The sequence below is a fragment of the Rhipicephalus microplus genome, chromosome 4 (genome assembly GCF_043290135.1).
Source record: "Rhipicephalus microplus isolate Deutch F79 chromosome 4, USDA_Rmic, whole genome shotgun sequence".
NCBI classification, from domain to species: domain Eukaryota; kingdom Metazoa; phylum Arthropoda; class Arachnida; order Ixodida; family Ixodidae; genus Rhipicephalus; species Rhipicephalus microplus.
Genome location: NC_134703.1, coordinates 133524771 through 133533032, shown reverse-complemented (window position 1 = coordinate 133533032; position 8262 = coordinate 133524771). Strand labels below are relative to the sequence as shown.

General features: G+C 41.9%; 1 long non-coding RNA gene across 1 annotated transcript; it reads left to right on the top strand.

Annotated features, from left to right (window-relative positions):
• Nucleotides 1–494: 494 nt before the first annotated feature.
• LOC142814618 (uncharacterized) lies at nucleotides 495–5774 on the top strand. The gene is made up of 2 exons (XR_012894985.1): nucleotides 495–1586; nucleotides 5204–5774. It is a non-coding gene; the product is annotated as an uncharacterized LOC142814618 (long non-coding RNA).
• Nucleotides 5775–8262: the final 2488 nt, after the last annotated feature.

The following is an 8262-nucleotide window of genomic DNA, read 5'->3' as shown; positions in this document are numbered from 1 at the left end:
CAACGCTGATGGCTTAAGTCGATGCCCCTGACGCGAGAGGATGTCTCGAGAACTCTGGCATTTTTTTTCCTGACCTAAACAAGAGCTAGTGATTGTTTTTTTTTACTCTTTTAGGTGTACTTGTTTGAAAACGTTGAAGACACGGCTATCCAGGGTTTCGGGTTCGGTGTGCTTCCAGTGTTGTTGTTTTGTGTCACCTTAAAGTGTGAGTAACATTTTGAATAAATTGTGTATTTCCTTTAATATCAGTTAAAGGGGAAAATTGCCTGGTGGAGTTTGGCGGAATTGTCCGGCGCTCACCGGCTGAGTAGTTGTGTTTTCATGTGCGTATGTGACGTCTGTTGAGCCCTCAATGAAGCAGGTGTTGCCCTCTACTTCATCAAAGACGGTCGTCACCAAACCGACTGCCGGCGCTGATCTCTCCGGACAGTGGCTGCAAACCTCAGCCCATCGAGATCTTCACCCCCCCGCGCGAGAGATTGTTACGACCGGCCCTGGAGAGCCAAGCAGGGAGAGTTTGGGGGAGAACCGGTTCTTGACCTGACGGTGTCGTCCACCCCCACCTCCCCATTCGAGTTCCTCCTCGCCGGGAGAGCTACGGGGTCTGCTGTGCGTTCGTGACCATATTTGGTAACATTTTGGGGCGCCGGGACGCGCATTTGTAATCTGCAGTAGGCTCAACGCATGGCAACCGCAGCGGCGCCCTATTGGTCACACTCTCGCAGGGACGCCGCCGCGACGTGCGCCTAGCAACGGTCTCCGCGCCGTATTCTCGTTGCCAGGTTGCGCCGCCGCCCTGTTGCGCCCCTTCCTTTTCCTCATGCGCCACTAACAACAACAACAAACGCGCCGGCCACAGCCGGCGCCAGTGCGTGCCGACTGCACATTTTTACGTGCGGCATGTTCGGCGCCTGCGCGTTGTCGCCACTTCAAGGAAGCCAATATGGGAAACACGACGCTCCGTGCACCTTTGTTTCTGGTAGGAGCAGTTCGAAAAGAGTTGCAAGTTTAGTTTGACTGTGATGCTACTAAGGTACTCTACCACCGAACATTAGGGCTTATGATCCGCCTGCCCCGTCGAGATGTCTAAGCGCGTTTGGACTCCATCGAGGAACGACGAGGTACCGCACATCACAAAGTGGAAGTATTGTAGGAAAATTAAAAAGCAATACTGTGTTGTGGGCGCCTTCCGCAGGCAAACTTCTGTCTGTCGTGAGCACTTGTGTTTCGCGTACGTGCTCGTCAACAACAAGCTACCGCATGCGAGTGCCCGCGCGATCTGCAGAAACTCGCATTTATCTGGTGAGATCAAGCTACGTCTGGGTAACGCGCTTGCGCTCTCTTGCCCTGCACTTTTTTTTTTTTTTTGTAATAAACGCCCGGCGTCATAATCCAGGCCAGCGTTCTTTTCTTCTCTAGGAATTAACTTTTCTTATGTGTGCGCTGGTGTGAAGCCAATAAAACAAGCGCGGGAGAGGCGGCAAGCCGCTTGAAGAGCTCCTTTCAAAGGATCCTTCTCAGGATGGCCGACATTCTCCTCGCCATGAGTCCAACCGACAGAACGACGGTCCAGTGAATTAAGGATGGTAGGTGCGCAAGTATTCTTTTTCAAAAACAATTTGTGCCCCAGAAAGTTTTGTACTAAAAGTGTATTACTGCATGTATGCATAAAGGGCATGCATGAACTGAAACTCCTTCCACCGAAAGCTTTAAATTTTAAGCGATTTGTAGCCATGAAGGCAATTCTTCAACATCTGTATTAGAAGATTAAGCGAAAATCTTTATCCTATAATATTCAAAATAACATCACTTTTAATAAAACTTCCGAAACTATGTAAGCACAGCTTAGCCATTTGCTTCAGGATATGCAGGGCATCCTTCTATGTTCCTTCTTACTCAGACTTTTAAAGATCGTGCGGTTTTGCGAAATACACCCTTTGGTTTTAGCAAGTGGTTTTCAGCAATAAGCGTCCTAATAGAAAACAGTTTTGGCAGCTTAAAGGAAACAATATGTCAGCGTGTTTGCCTTAAGCTCCACACTGTATTGTGGCTGTTTTCTATTGCCTCTGATGCTTCATAACTTATGCATTAATTTTGGTGACTAGGAGTACACACAGGTGGAATGTTAATAGCGCACTAAAAATGAAGACACAAAGAAGGCACACACAGACACACTTTTGGAGTAGAAAGACCTAGATAATGGTGGTTCAGCACGGGGTGCCCAGTGGAACCAATAATCTTGTACCAGTGATATGCCTAACAATGTTGAAGATTTTATGAGCCGGTTGGGAGAAATAGAGCAGAAAGGAAGCGAACACTGATGAAAATAGCAGATGTAATTAGAATAAATACTTTCACTTGTACTTTAACTTGTAACTGGCTATTTCTTTACATATGGTGCATATTTATTCACTTCAAACAGTAAATGTCATTGACTATAAGCAAAACAATGTACCACAAACAGATCTTTCTTCATATACAAAACCTGTGCTTTTAGTAACTCACTCAATGCATCTTCCAGTCTCTCAGATGTTTGATTGCTTTTTGCCCACCTTGGGTAAGTCAGTGGCATGCTTGAGCAGCTTCTTTTTTATGTTAGAAAGCCTTTTGAAAGCAAAGCATTTTTTAAAGAACAAAGACACTTTGAGCACGTATATCTATCTAGAGGCCTGCATCTGGGTGCTATCGAGCTCACCTCCTTAACTTGGTATGAACTGAAAAAGGCACAGCAGAGAAGGACAATATGACGAACATGACTGTCTGGTTATGACATGAATACAATGAGTGTCCTGTTATGTACGTCATGAAACCCTTTTTTCTAGTCACAGGCAGCATATGTCGTACACTGTGGTATGCGTCGCACGTGATGGCAGTTTATAAATATTGGCAATTTAAATGTGAGCAATTTAAATAAAATCTGGCACTGGCAGCATTGACCAAAATAATACAAATAATAACAATCGGTAATTCTGCACAGCAGTCAAGTATGTTACCACAGAGCCACGGCATGTCTTGAAACAGCTTATTGAAAAAAGATTCTATGCAGGCATCATATCAATGTAATGTTAACTATCGCTGTAGGGCCGGCACTGTAGTCTGATTAAAAGGTAGTAAACTTGACATATGTGTACTTAAAATACAGCTGTCATGTTGGGTTAATGCCAATTGTGGTTCCAGGGTGGCCTCCACTTTTGTAAGTCATAATAAACATTTCATATGACTCGGCAAGCTACATTCAAGTGTTGCTCGACCACGTAGGAATATGCTAATGAACAATCTTCACATTGTCGTACCATAGCATGCACTTTGTTGTGATGAAACTGGCAGCTGTGCTGTAAGATTAGTGTCGACGTGTCAGACCATAAGTTACCCTCTGAACTCCTGTGTAGTTAACGTTTTTGGTAAGTCTTTGATGAGCACGAAACTGCTAGATTTATCAAAACACATTCATTCATGCAATGACACTTGGATCAATGCCAAATATTGCATCATAGGCATCATTATTATGGACTACTTTGCATGAAATAGATTCCCACAATGTGTGAAATATCCTTAATTTTCCTTCCTGAGTTCTTTTCTGTATTTTTTTCTTCGTGTTTAACCACCTCTGTTTCTCATGTGCAGTTCTTGATTATTTTTTTAACTTTCGAAAGAGCTCCAGTCAACGAAAAACAATCTCATTTTATTGTACTCTTACAATTGATACAGTGTTGGCTTTAACAGTTAGTCGAAGGAAACAACAGCCTTGTGATATACATTGCTATATCTTTCACTACATTAGCCTGATCATTGTTAGTGTTTTCTCATCATTGTAGACAAAAGACATCAGTGAAAGAAGGCATATTTAAGACAACGCATAACACTGTGATGTCTTGAATGTGGCTTCTTTTGTTGATGTCCTTTGTTTGCGCTACCATCAATTGTCATGCTACCATACCAACTAGCCCAAATCACCATCCTCACAAATCATAGTATATGCATAGTGAACCACAATTCCCATTTCAGAACACTTGAAATATTGTAGCACAAGATTTATCAAAGCGCTCGCTGCATGTGTATGCGCTTCATTTAGATGTAGAGTGCATCAGATCTTGTACTGACATCAATGTCTCTTCTTGTCACCTGCAGTATCATCCCTCTCGTTTGGGTCGGCCTAATATGCTCCACGAAGGAGGGCACTTTATGCTAATGAGCTCCAACTTCTTAGCACTACCTTGCTTTGTGCATTGTTTCAAGTCATGGATTTATATAACAGGGTAGCAACAATCACAACTGTGCATATTTTTGTTAGTTGACAGTACTCATAACAAACAATCAAAACCCTCAAAAGCTTCTACCTTACGAGTTACAAATTTGTGAGGAGGGAATGCAACTAGCACTTCCAATATCGCATTAATAATGGTACTAATGACAACAAATGAAGAAAACAAAGCACGAAACCATCAAAAGTGTTTACAAGATTCATATTACCTCCTTTAAAAAAGGAACCATGAAATAATGCGGTAACTTGGCATGCTATTGTGCTGCTATCATTTGGGAATCCCATACTGGCACTCTTTGACAGGAATATACACATTTCTGTGGAAACATCCCTACGTCAATCACTTGAATTTCATGCTTCATAAATTGCTCATGATTTTAAAGGAAAAGTTATGAGATCATGATAACAGCTCATATTTTTTGCATAGCTGTCTACCGCTGGCATGCACAATAAGGAAATAAATGTTTAAGATTGCGTGGGATTTTAATCTGGGCAATCCACGTGGCAGTCAAGTGTTTTACCACAGGGCCACGCTTGTGCTTGAAGCTACTTTTCAAAAATATCCAAATCAGGTGTCTTATAAGGTAAGGAACCACATCAACACAGGTTATATAGTGTGCTGGAAGAATAAAACAACAAGATGCCATACATGGCAAGTTAATTAACCAGTGGGTGATTAAAGCTGCCCAACCATTACAAATGGCTCAGCCATAATTTTGTCATCAGCTAGAGCATCAACAAAGTGCATATAATGCCTCTTCAGTGTGTATTGTACCTCGCTTCTCCTTGAAATCATTACGTAGACCGTATTTCTTACGTTGCAAAACACAGATTTGTTGCATGTGTTTTTCTGTTTCTTGATGACTAATAAAAGTGGACAACTTAGTAATTAAGAATAACTGTTCATTCTACCAGATGCCATAATTTCTGGTATGAATCCAGGTACTCAAGATCAAACCATCTGCCCGAGTCTTGGCCGATTCCCCTGGGTGGCTTGGTTCCAATCATCTAAGGAGCATAATTATCAAGATTAACATATGTATTATTTCAAGTACCACATATTTTGCTACACACTTATAACTCCTTGCCACAGTCACATTTTTCTGAACCAAGTGCATCAGAAAATTGGGAAATTTCAACTCGCTTTTCTGACCCAAGGTAGCTGCCATTTTGTTTATCCCCACATGTGTACGAGCACTCATGAAACTTGAAACAACTCCCACAAGTTGCATGCATATACGAAATGTGTTAAAAAAAATAATGTTTTTCACTAACACCTTCACTGATTGTGGTACAACATTTTAAGCATTGCTTCCCTGAAACTATTCCCCTCTACTGGCAATACAGTGTTTCGATGGTTTCTTCTATTTTTGGAAAGCTTCCTGGAACGCACTAATGGCCTGCAAATATCTTCTTGTATTGTCCAGGACCTTCTGTATGGTTTGAAAATGGCATCTGTTAATGTAGTTTATGTTTGGAATAAAGAAAATAAAATAAAATTTCTAGACATTAACCTGTTCTAACACCCACTTCGTCAGGAATTCCTCCAACAGTCAATAGAGATATCCTCAAATCACTGCAGGAACTTTCAACGTGGTCATTATTGTACAAGGTCGTCCAGGCTTGGCATCGTTATCGATCTACATTATGTCATTGTCAGAATGCTTGAACCACTCGTAGCACCGAGTACAACTTCTATAATGCTCCCCCATATGCTTGATGAAGCAACCAAATCTTTATGTGAAAGTCTTCCCAAATTTTAGCTGTACTTCACACACACACACACATTGTTCTTCCAGCTCTTTGCCATTTGGGCGCTAATTCAAAGAAAAGTTAGTTTATGTGCTCGCTTTAGTGGCTGTAGCGTGCAAACCAAAGGTCAGAGTGAAACAGGGCTAATGACAGTTTTGGTTGAAACCTGCCACTATGTGGAATTAGTAGCTACAGCCCGCTCCTTCTGGTAGTTGGCGAGCTATCAGGAAAGTTCAATACTTTTTACAGCGAAAGCTGTTATGTCATCACAACTCGGGTCACGTGCAGTTGTCCGCCATCGCTCGAAATCAGCCTAGCACCAATGACACAGTGGGGCTCGAACCCGGGTCTGCTGGGTGCCAGTCCAGTATTCCACCACTGAGCCACACCGGTGCTTGGGACTTGTTGGCAAACTTGCCTTAGGCAGGCTTAATGTCAAAAAAGCAATCGCGTTAATATGACTTACAAAGCGTTTCAAAACACCAAAAGACCAACCAGTCGCCGCACAATGCGAATAGTGTAACGAGTGGGTAATCCAATGCTTCAATCAATTACAAAAGTTTGTTCTTGTTCCCTTATTAACAGTGGCACATACCCACTTCAGCCATTATTCCTCATCGTCCTCAGCCACTGCATGAACAATTGGCTCAAAATACCTTGCAAGTGTTTAGCGGATACACGCTTCTCAGAAAAATGATGAAAAATAGCATAGTGAATGTCGGCCTACTACCAAAGAAATTTTATTATTAGTACCCTAGTGGGTATCATGCATCTTTGCTTGCATTAGTGACCCAATGAACGTTTTGAAAGGCTCTGAAAGGCCGCTCTTCTAGCTTTTGCTTTGACTGTGCTCCGTCTTCTGCGCAGGCCTGGCATTTCTTTTAACACAATTCATACGTCCTGTTGTATCCCTCCATATTAGCATTAGATACCAGCAAATCATCACCATTCATCATTTTTGAGTTATTATTTTATGTGCACTCTAGGTCAAAGGCTTCTGCCAATAATAAGCAACTAATCCTATTCTGTGGGATCTGGTTGCACTTTGTGAGTGAACTTTCAAATTTTGTGACTTTATCAACCCGCTGCCATCCTTGCCTATGGCATTCATCCCTTGGTACCTATACTATAGCTCTAACTGACCTGTGGTTATCTGTCCTGCACAATGTTGAACACAAAGACCTTCTCAAGTGCAGTTAGATTAGCAGAGTTATTTCAACATTTGGAAAACTTCGAGTGGAATATAATTGACCTTAGAGATAATAGAACTGGAAAGGCACATACAGCACTAATGGGCACACTGCTATAGAGGGCTTTCCAATAAAACTGTGCGGCATGGGGTTTCTGGTTCACAAAAACATTGCCGGGAACATTCAAGAATCGCATATTGTCTGTGAAGGGCCAGCAACCCTAGTCATCCAGCTAAATAAGATATAAACTTAAAGTGGTGCAGGCATTTGCTCCTCTGTTTGGCCTTTACTATGAAGAAGCAGTAATAGGCAAGTATATTGAATATGCAATGCAAGAGAACTATACTCAGTACACCATAGTCATGAAAGACTTCAGTGTGAAGATAGGAAACAGAAAGGTGAGGTGATGAGCTACAATATTAACATTAGGGTTGATACTAGGACTTCATCTTGGATAAAGTAGTGCCATATAGTGGCCAAAAATATCAAATCGAATACTAAAGGTTTTATTGACAATTAAAAGCAAATCAAATTTGCTCATGCCCTCGAGCACACAGCACGGTAAGAAACTGCAGTCGAACACATTGTCATGAAGAAACAAAAGTCATGCCTCATTACAAGTCTTCAGGCTCTCGTCCTGATCTCATGGTGTTTCCAGCAGCCAAAAACCTGCGATCGCTAGCCACCTCAGCAGATACGAACGCATCAGAAAGCAATTTTTGTAATACCTGTATAAAGTGCAGATCAAAACTCTTTCCAGTATTTCAAACCTTTCTTTTGTTCACAAGCTCAGTGAAGTAATTTTCAGTTTCTTGACTAGAAGATCTGACTTTTTTTTTTTGCTTGCAATACAACAGTCTTCCAGTATGTTCCCTGCCTTTTTTTGCTGGAGCCACGACATGCAGGAATGGCATAATCTCATTGAAGGGAAACATGTGCTGGCTTTCAAACCAGGGTATCAGTGAAAGTTTTAAAGCCTACTGTAATGACTTTCGCATTAGTTTTAGGGACACCACCCCAACAGAGTTGCGCAATTAGCCTGTGTTTAGACATTTTAGA